The sequence below is a fragment of the Cavia porcellus genome, unplaced genomic scaffold (assembly GCF_034190915.1).
Source record: "Cavia porcellus strain 051 isolate PalLab524CR breed Dunkin Hartley unplaced genomic scaffold, mCavPor4.1 scaffold_11, whole genome shotgun sequence".
Classification (NCBI taxonomy): Eukaryota; Metazoa; Chordata; class Mammalia; order Rodentia; family Caviidae; genus Cavia; species Cavia porcellus.
The window spans coordinates 35,435,833-35,446,100 of record NW_026947494.1 but is presented as its reverse complement, the minus strand read 5'-3'; the positions used below and the strand labels follow the sequence as shown (position 1 = coordinate 35,446,100).

At 33.6% G+C, this 10,268-nt stretch overlaps 1 non-coding gene across 1 annotated transcript; it reads left to right on the top strand.

The window, feature by feature from the left end:
- The first annotated feature begins 3,894 nt into the window (after positions 1 to 3,894).
- On the top strand, positions 3,895 to 3,998 carry LOC111756991 (U6 spliceosomal RNA). Its single transcript, XR_002791378.1, has one exon. It is a non-coding gene; the product is annotated as a U6 spliceosomal RNA (small nuclear RNA).
- The last annotated feature ends 6,270 nt before the right edge of the window (positions 3,999 to 10,268 follow it).

The window sequence follows — 10,268 nt, the reverse complement described above, 5'->3', positions numbered from 1 at the left end:
CCACCCAGGAGAAAGCAGATGGTGGAATGGAAGAACAGAAAAAGAGGGGAGAATTGCTTGATGGAGAAAACAGAGAAAGCATTGAGTATGTGAAGCAGGTTCAAAGGGACTATCAAGAAATTAAGAAGTCTATCCAAGACTGGCATAACAGCTTGAAAGAAACTAAGGACAGACTATCTGAATTGGAGGGCAGACTTGAAACATGGGAGAGTGAAATGAAAAACTTCTTAAAAATAACAAAGAAACACACAGCAATGATACAAAGACAAGAAGATGATAAGAGGAGCCATAACTTAAGGATTAAGAACATAAAAGAAGAAGTAGGGACACAAACAAGTGAACTACAAAAGCTACTCACAGAAATAATCCAGGAGAATTTTCCTAATTTAGCAAAAGGTAAAGATACTCAGATGTATGAGGCATACAGGACCCCAGCTACCTACAACCTTAACAGAGAAACACCCAGGCATATAATAATAAAAATTCCAGAAATTCAATACAAGAACAGAATATTAAAAGCTGCAAGAGACAAGAAACAGATCACTTACAAGGGAATACCCATCAGAATTACAGCAGATTTCTCTTCACAAACCATCAAATCACGAAGAGCATGGGGAGAAATAATTCAAGCTTTGAAAGATAATAATCTCCAGCCAAGATTGAGATATCCTGCACAACTGTCCCTGGAAATTGATGGAAAAACGAGGTGCTTCCAGGATAAAGAGGAACTGGGGGAATTTGCAACCACCAATTCAACCCTACAGAAAGTATTGCAGGATATTCTAAAAAAAGAAAAATACAAAGAACCCAGAAATAGTGGCGGGGAGGCCACAACGAATGGAACAGAGAACAAAATGAAGAAGACAAACTGACAGCTACTGACAGAAAAAGAGCTCAACAGAAATGAGACAGAGAAGATTGGATGATAGGAACAGCTTTTTTTGGAGAAAATGACATCTTAATAGGTAATGCTGATTTAGTACCATCTTGTTTTGAAGTCTCATCTAGCTTTTGTTCTTCTGTCTCCAATGGTCTAAACAGGTTGTATCTTATTGGATTTTGTTATGTACGATAGTATAAGCAAAAACCTTTTAAAGACAAAGAGATTATACAGAGACCATTGTTCATTTTCTGTTAGTCGATTCTAAATACTCTATAATGCTGTCATTCTCTTAAATGGTTTTACATTGTTTTGATATACTTAATGCTACAGTATATGAAGTTGTACTCAAGGACTTCAGGGAGGGAGTCAATATGGTAACTATTTTTGGGTCAGGATTATCTGGTGGTGAAACACTATTCTGCTTAAATGGTTATGTTTTGATCTGCCCTGTTTCGCTGTTATGCCCTCTTTTTTCTCAATCTCCACTCCATTATTTACTTTTTTATTTTTATCCATTTAATTAAAGGGAAAAATATAGCAGGATATAATATAGTAACCCACTTTGACTTTCTATTATCTCGATTTGAAGCCCTGTATTACTCTCACCATCTTGTTTTTGACTGAGGTTCCTCTATTCTGTTTTGCTGGATAGTATCAGGTTCGAAAGTTTAGGCATCAGCTGAGAAGATAATGAGATTCATTATAACGCCCATTCTCGTTGACTTTTATCTACTTTTGAAGACCTACAATATCTCCAATGTTTTGGTTTTGTCGGTTTTATTCTTTACGGTTTTGTTCAATTGTATTACAACTAATGATATAGGCAATTCTATTAGAAATAGCAGGAGGCATTATGGTAACCATTGTTGATCACCTTGTATTATGTTTTTATATTATCTATTATGTCCACCCTTTTGACTTGACCGATTCTGTTCTGTTATGTCACATTTGGTTTTACTCTCTTCCAAAAAAGCAATAAGAACCGTGGGAGCAATGAAACCCAAAATGTGTAATAGTCACTGTACAAAAGAGAGGAAAAGAAAGTGCTCTATACTATATAACTGCATGTATATTTAAATGTATAAGATAGAAAATGATATCACAGAGTTTTATTGGATCACTGAACAGAACTGTTTGCAGTATCATTGTTGGAATGTCCACTCTACAAGCTTTAATTCTGTGACTTGAACAATTATTTCTAAGATGGCAATATGTAATCCATTAACTAGTGATTTCCTACTGCACATTTTTTTCTTCTGTAAATCTGTATAACTTATACCCCTTCACTGTTTTTTTTCTTTCTTTTCTTTTCCCCTTAAATAAAAATAAAAATTAAAAAAATGTGGTATTTCTATATAATGGAATAGTATTCAGCCTTAAATAATGATAAACTGGACATTTTCATAATTAAATGGATGCACCTTGAGAACATACTTATTAATGAAATAAATATGTCATGCATGTATAAACATTGTATTGTTTCATTAGTACGATAAGGAAAAAATGTGTCTCTTGTCCCAGAGAGAATGACTTTAGCCAAACAATGCCTCAGGACACACCTGCCTTTACCTTAACTAATCCACTGTGAGCCATTTTGAGTTGGCTTTTGGATGTCTTAAGAAATTATTGATGTGCTATAAGGTTTGGGCTTTTTGCAAGTGGGTATCCAGTTGTTCCATTGTATTGAGAGTACAATCCTTTCTCCACTTAACTCCTTTTGCATCTTTGCCAGAAATCAATTGTCTGTTATATGGGTATCTATTTTGGAACTTTATATTGGTACTTTGGCAGTTTGTCTATCTTGACATCAATACCATTTTGCCATGATCAGTGTAATTTTGTGATAAGTTGTGGGGTTGATGAGGGTTGGAGCTTTAATTTTATTCCTTTATCAAAGTTGTTTGGACTTTTCTGAGACTTTTCTATTTTTACAGAAATATAAGAATCACAAATGTTAATCTTTATCAAAAATGATGTTGGCAGTTTGATAAGGGATTGTGTTTTGTATCTTCATTGTTTCCTTTTATTTGTTTTGGTTTTATTGTCTTTTATTTTTAATTTCTCAGGAAAGATATAAGGCTATTTTAGAACTTTTTTCTTTTTTAATAAATACACTTGGTGTTTAAAAAATAAATGAAAACAAAAGAATGGTCCCTCAAAAATGTCAATATCCCAATTTCTGTAACCTATGAGTATATTATTTCATTTCATTGATTTGTTTTGTTTTTTTTGTGATAGGATCTCATTATATACGTGAAGCTGATATTGACCTAATTATGTAGTCCATTTTGACCAAATTTGTGAGATTTATCCTGCCTCAGCCTCCTGAATGCTGGAATTATAGGTATACACTACTATGCCTGAAATTATTTTATATTTCATATGGCAAAATAAGCTATAGTTGGAATTAAAATTGCTAACCAACTGACCAAAACAACAAGGAAATAATCTGAGTTATACAGATGGGCCCAACAGAAGGGTTTTAAAAGACATAGAGAGAGGCCTAGGCGTCCGTGTCTCCATATGAAAACTTGACCTGTGATCTGCCATCTTTCAAAGCAAAAAGAGGGTATTGAAGGGGCTGGGGATTTAGCTCAGCGGCATAAGCGCCTGCCTTGCCAGCAGGCAGTCGTGAGTTCGATCCCTGGTACCGATAAAAAGGAAAAAGAGGGTATTGATCATTTTTATTATACCCATCATCTAGAAAGTAGTAAATGAAACAAATTTTTTTCTAGAATCTCTGTAATGCAGAGAAACATTGCCAATACCTTGACTTTAGTGACACCCATTCAGACCTTTTATCGTCAGAGCTATGAGATTTTTAAAAATTCATTATGTTAAGTCATAGATGTCAAACTTTTGTCTTGCCTGGGGCCACATTGATCAAAAGGAAATTAATGGGAGGTAGACAATAGATAGATAGATACTAGTGAATCTATTCTTTCACGTATTTTTCCACCTTTCTGTTTTTGATCACAAGTGCTGGTTTAAGATATGCTTTTTTTAAATGTGTGATCACTTCAGCAGCACATACACTAAAACTGGAATGATACAGAGAAGATTAGCATGGCCCCTGTGCAAGGACATGCAAATTCATGAAGCGCTTCATATTTTTGACAGATCACTTACAAAGGAAAACCTATCAGAATCACAGCAGACTTCTCAGCACAAAAAATAAAGTCAAAAAGAGCATGGAGTGAAGTATTCTAGATCCTAAAGCAAAATGATTTCCAACCTAGACTGATGTACCCTGAAAAATTGTCCTTCAAAATTGATGGTGAAATGAGATATTTCCATGACAAAGAACAGCTGACGAACTTCATGATCACCAAGCCAACCCTGCAAAAAATATTGAAAGACAGTTTGCATACACTTAGGAAAAAAAAACACTAAACAAACCAGACAATTAAACAGAACAGAAAAATAAAGACGTAACAGCAGAAAGATAACATGTCAACAATAAACCAACATATAACAGTTATAAACATCAGTGTAAATGGTTCAATGCAGCAATTAAAAGAAACAGACTGGCAGAATGGATCAAGAAACAAAATCCAACCATATGCTGTCTACAAGAAACCCATCTAACCCAAAAGTATACACACAGACTAAAAGTCAAAGGATGGAAAACAATACTTAATACAACAGGAACCCCCAAAAAAGCAGGAGTAGCCATTCTTCTTGCAGACAATGTGAACTTTAAAGCAATAATGATCAGAAGAGATGAAGAAGGTCACTACATACTTGTTAGGGGAAAACCTCAAGAGGTAGAAATAACTATCTTAAATATATATGCACCAAATTCCAGAGCACCCAGTTATATAAAATAAGTTTTAACAGAAATGAAAAATCAAATTATTGGCAACACAATTGTAACAGGAGACTTTAACACAACATTGACACCAAGGGACAGATCAGTCAGACAGAAAATAAGCACAGAAATAACAGAACTGGATCACATCTGTGAACAAACGGACTTGATAGACATACACGGAGTGTTCCACCCAACAACATCAGAATACATATTCTTCTCAGCAGTACATGGGTCATTCTCTAAAATAGACCATATATTAGCTTACAGAGCATATTTAAACAAATGCAAAAGAGTTGAAATTATCCCTTGGATGTTATTGGATCATAGCACTTTGAAATTAGAAATTAATGATAAAAGATATTGTAAAAATTCCACAAACACATGGAAACCAAATAGCACACGGTTGAGTAATCCGTGGGTCACAGGGGAATTAAACAATACCTACAAGAAAATGAAAATACAGATACAACTTACTGGAATCTGTGGGATCCAATGAAAACCATCTTCATAGGAAAATTTATTGCACTGAGTTCTGACAGTAGGAAAAAAGAACAAATACAAATAAATAACCTGATGTTACACCTCAAACATCTAGAAAAAGAAGAGCAAGTCAAGCCCAAAGCCAAAAGAAGAGAGGAAATTATAAAAATCAGAGCAGAAATCAATGCAACAGAGACTAAGAAAATAATCCAAAGAATCAAAGAATCAAAGAGTTGGTTTTTTGAAAGCATAAATAAAATTGATAAGTCCCTAGCCAACCTTATTTAAAAAGGGAAGAAAAAGCTCAAATTCATGCAATAAGAAATGAAGGTGAAATCACTACAGACTCTATACAAATACAGAAGATCATCAACAGCTATTTTGAAAACCTCACTCTCAAAGGTTTGATAACAGAGAAGAAATAGACAGATTCCTAGAAACATACAAAGTACCAAAGCTAGATCAAGAAGATATAAACCTGCTGAATAACCCAATCTCTATTAATGAAATTGAAAATGTAATTAAGTCCTTACCTACAAAGAAGAGCCCAGACCCAGACAGATTCACTGCAGAATTCTACAAGAAATACAAAGAAGACCTAATGCCGACACTCCTCAAACTCTTCAATAAAATTGAAAGAGAAGCAACTCTTTCTAAGTCATTCCTGGAAGCAAATATTACTTTAGTACAAAAACCTGATAAAGACTCAACTAAAAAAGTGAACTATAGACCAATCTCCCTAATGAGCACAGATGCAAAATGCTCAGTAAAATATTGGCAAATAGGATGCAGCAAACCATCAAGAAGATTATATACCATGACCAAGTAGGATTCATCCCAGGCATGCAGGGTTGGTTTAACATATGTAAATCAATAAATGTAATTCACCATATTAATAAAACCAAAAGTAAGAATCACATGATCATTTCTATAAATGCAGAAAAAGCTTTCAATAAGGTCCAACATTCATTTATGATAAGAACTTTCCAGAAAATTGGAATAGATGGTCTTTACCTCAATATAATAAAGGCCCTCTGTGACAAACTAAAAGCGAGTATCATACTAAATGGCCAAAAATTGAAGACCTTTACTTTAAAATCATAAAGACAAGGATGTCCATTATCACTACTCCTATTTAATATAGTATTGGAAATACTAGCCAGAGAAATTAGACAAGAGAGAGAAATAAAAGGGGTAGAGATCAGAAAAGAAGAAGTTAAATTATCATTGTTTGCAGAAGACATGATACTCTACATAGAAGATCCCCAAAACTCCATTGAAATACTCTTAGATATAATAAATTCGGTAATGTAGCTGGATACAAAGTCAATACTCAAAAATCAGTAGCATTCCTATACACTAACAATGGAGTCACTGAGAGAGAAATAAGAGAAGCCACAACCTTCACACTAGCAACCAAAAAAATGAAATATTTAGGAATTACTCTCACGAAAGTAGTGAAAGACTTATACAGGGAAAATTATAATACACTGAAAAAAGAAATTGAAGAGGATCTCAGAAAATGGAAAGACATCCCTTGCTCATGGATAGGAAGAATAAATATTGTGAAAATGGGCATTTTCACAAAACTGTTATACAGATTCAATGCAATCCCGATAAAAAATACCATCAACATACCTCATAGGTCTAGAGAAATCACTCCTAAAATTCATCTGGAGCAAGAAGAGACCTAGAATAGCAAAGACAGTTCTAAGCAACAAAGGCAAGGCAGGAGGCATCAGAATCCCTGACTAGAAGTAATACTACAAAGCCATTGTAGTATAATCAACATGGTACTGGAATCAAAACAGAGCTGAAGATCAGTGGAATAGAATGGAAGATAAACCACACCTACAAACACACTCAACCACCTTATCTTTGATAAAGGAACCAAACAGTTTCACTGGAAGAACCACAGTTTCTTTAATAAATGTTGTTGAAAAACTGGCTCTGCATATGCCAAAAACTAAAACTAGACCCATGCCTATCACCATGTACTAAATTAAAATCTAAATGGGTCAAAGATCTGAATATTAAAAAAGAAACACTAAATCTATTGGAAGATAAGTTGTGTAGAAACCTTGAAGACATAGGGGTAGGTAGAGAATTCATAAACAGGACTCGAACTGCACAGAAATACTTCCCAGAATTAATAACTAGGATCACCTCTTATTAAAAAGTTTCTGCATGTCAACAAAAATCTCCAGCATAGTGAAAAAGAAACTCACAAACTGGGAAAAAATCTTAGTGAACTATCCCTCGGACAAAGGACTTCTGTCTAAAATATATAAAGAATTAAAAATATCAGACCCCCAAAATTCAAAGATCCAATCCAAAATGGGCATCTGAGATGAATATATACTTCTCAGATGAAGAAATACAAATGGCAACTAAATACATGAAAAAATGTTCATCATTATTAGTCATTAGAGAAATGAAAATTAAAACCACACTGAGATTCCATCTCACTCCTGAAAGAATGGCCAGGATCAAGAAAACCATCATTAAGAAATGCTGGAGAGGCTGTGGGGGAAAAGGAACTCTCCTACACTGTTGGTGGGAGTGGAGACTGGTGCAACCATTGTGCAGGTCAGTCTGGAGATTTCTCAAAAACCTGGGATTGGAAATCCCATTTGTTTCAGCTACCCCACTTCTAGGAATATTCCCAGAAGAACTGAAAGCATCATACCGCAGTGATATATGTGCACCCATGTTTATAGCAGCACAATTTGTAATAGCCAGATCTTGGAAACAACCTATGTGTCCAAAAACTGAGGAATGGATAAAAAAGTTGTGGTATTTTTACACAACGGAGTCCTACTCAGCTATAAAGAATGATCGCATTGAGATATTTATAAATAAATAGATGCAGCTTGAGACCATACTCATAAGTGAAATCAATCAAACTCATGTGTCTGAATACCGAATAGGTTCCCTATTGTAAGAAATGATTCAAATATATAAAAGTATGCGGTAATCATGATTCCCCATTATGTGGCTTTGAAGTCTTATAAAGTTTTTCACTCACTAATTGGAATGGTTTTATTGTGGGCTGTTTGATATTATTGCCTGTGATGATATGAACAGCTATTTTGAAGAAAATAAGACATCATAAAAGCTAGTGCTGATTTAATATCATCTTGTTTTGAAGTCCCACCAAACTGTTGTTCTTCTGTTTCCATTGCTTTTATCATGTTGTATCTTTCTGGATTTTATTATATGTGATAGAATAAGCAAAAGTTTTTATAGGCAAAGAGATAATATAGAAACCATTGTTCATTTTCCATTAGCTGGTTCTAAATACCTTGTAATACTTTCATCCTCTTGAATGGTTTCACACTGCCTTGATATGTTTGATTCCATAGTATACAAAGTTATACTCAAATATTTCAAGGAAGGAGACACTATGGTAACCACTATTAAGTCAGGTTATATTGTGGTGAAGCACTATGTTGCTGAAATTGTTATGCTTTGACCTGAATTGTTATGTTGTTATGTCCTCTTTTATCTCAATGTACCCGCCTTTTTAAAAAAAATCTATTGATTTATTTATTATTATATTTTAATTAAGGGAAAAATAAAATTAGCAGGATATATTATAATAACTTTTTTGATTTCCTATTAACTTGATTTGAAGCCCTGTATTGCTCCCACTATCTTGTTTTGACTAATTTTACTCTATTCTGTTCTGTCTGATAGTATCAAGTTTGAGGGTATAGGCAACTACTTTGAAGGCAATAAGATTCACTATGACACCCATTCTGGTTTGACTTTTATCTTCTTTTGAAGTCCTGTAATGTCTCTAATGTTTAGGTTTTATTGATCTTGTTCTGTACTGTTTTGCTCAATTTTATTACACCTAATGATATAGGCAATTCTTTTTAAGGTAGCAAGAGGCATTATGGTAAGCATTGTTGATTACCTTGTATTCTGTTTTTACATCATGTATTATATCCATTCTTTGTTTTGACTGACTGCTTTGTTTTGTCATATTTGGTTTTATTCTCTTCCAAAAAATGTAATAAGAAATATGGGAATAATAAAACCCAAAATGTGTAAATGTTGTAAAAAAGAGAGGAAAAAATGCTCTAAAGAATATAACTGCATGTGTACTTAAGCCTGTAAGATAGATAGCCATATTACTGAGTTTTTGTTGGATCACTGAACACAACTGTTTGCAGTCTCACTGTTTGAATGTTCACTTTTTATGCTTTAATCCTGTAACTTGAACAACTATTTCTAAGATGACAGTATGTAATCTATTAACTAGTGATTTCTTACTGTTTTTTTTTTTTGAAATATTGTATTACCCTTATACTGTTTTGGTTTTTTTATTCTTTAAATTAAATTTCAAAAAAAAGAATTGATTTTTTTTCTCTCATCATTTTCTCCTACTGGTTATAATATTTACAATATTCTCTACCCTGAAATGGTTCATTCCTGCTTCTTTGAAAATTAAGTTTCTTTTCAATTTTTCTGCACAGTAAAACAGCTGCACTTTAAATTCATTGCCTTTCTCTACCTTGAAAAGCATCAAACTTTTATAGAAGGTACAACTTTCGGACAGGTCCTAAAAGAGTGAAACTTAGGTAAAGGAATTGACACTTGTGGAGTATCCAATACATACCATGTTCTGTACTAGATAATTCCTCATGCATATCTCATTTAACACCTTTAATAATACCCTGTAAATTATACATGGTAGCTATTTTTCACTTAAAAAGGTGAAACATCTATAGCCCAAATAAACATATGGCTTTCCTAGTATAACCTACATATTAAATGATATAGCCATAACTTAAAATTAGATCTGTCTGATTCTCTTAACAAGGATGAAAGTGAAATTGATTCTTTGCTCTAGGGCCTGATGAGACACATACCCTTATTTAGTAGAAATTTTAATGAGTTTAAGATCCGTTTTAGATCTCCAGAAAGATGAGTAAGAAATAGTTTCCACTTTTCCACTTAAGCCCTTTCTGCCTCCTCCATGCCACTGTTTCTCCTATTACTAGTATTTGGCATTAGTGTCATATGTTGATTACAATTGATGATCTAATAAAATACATTAATATTAAGTAAAATGCATAGTTA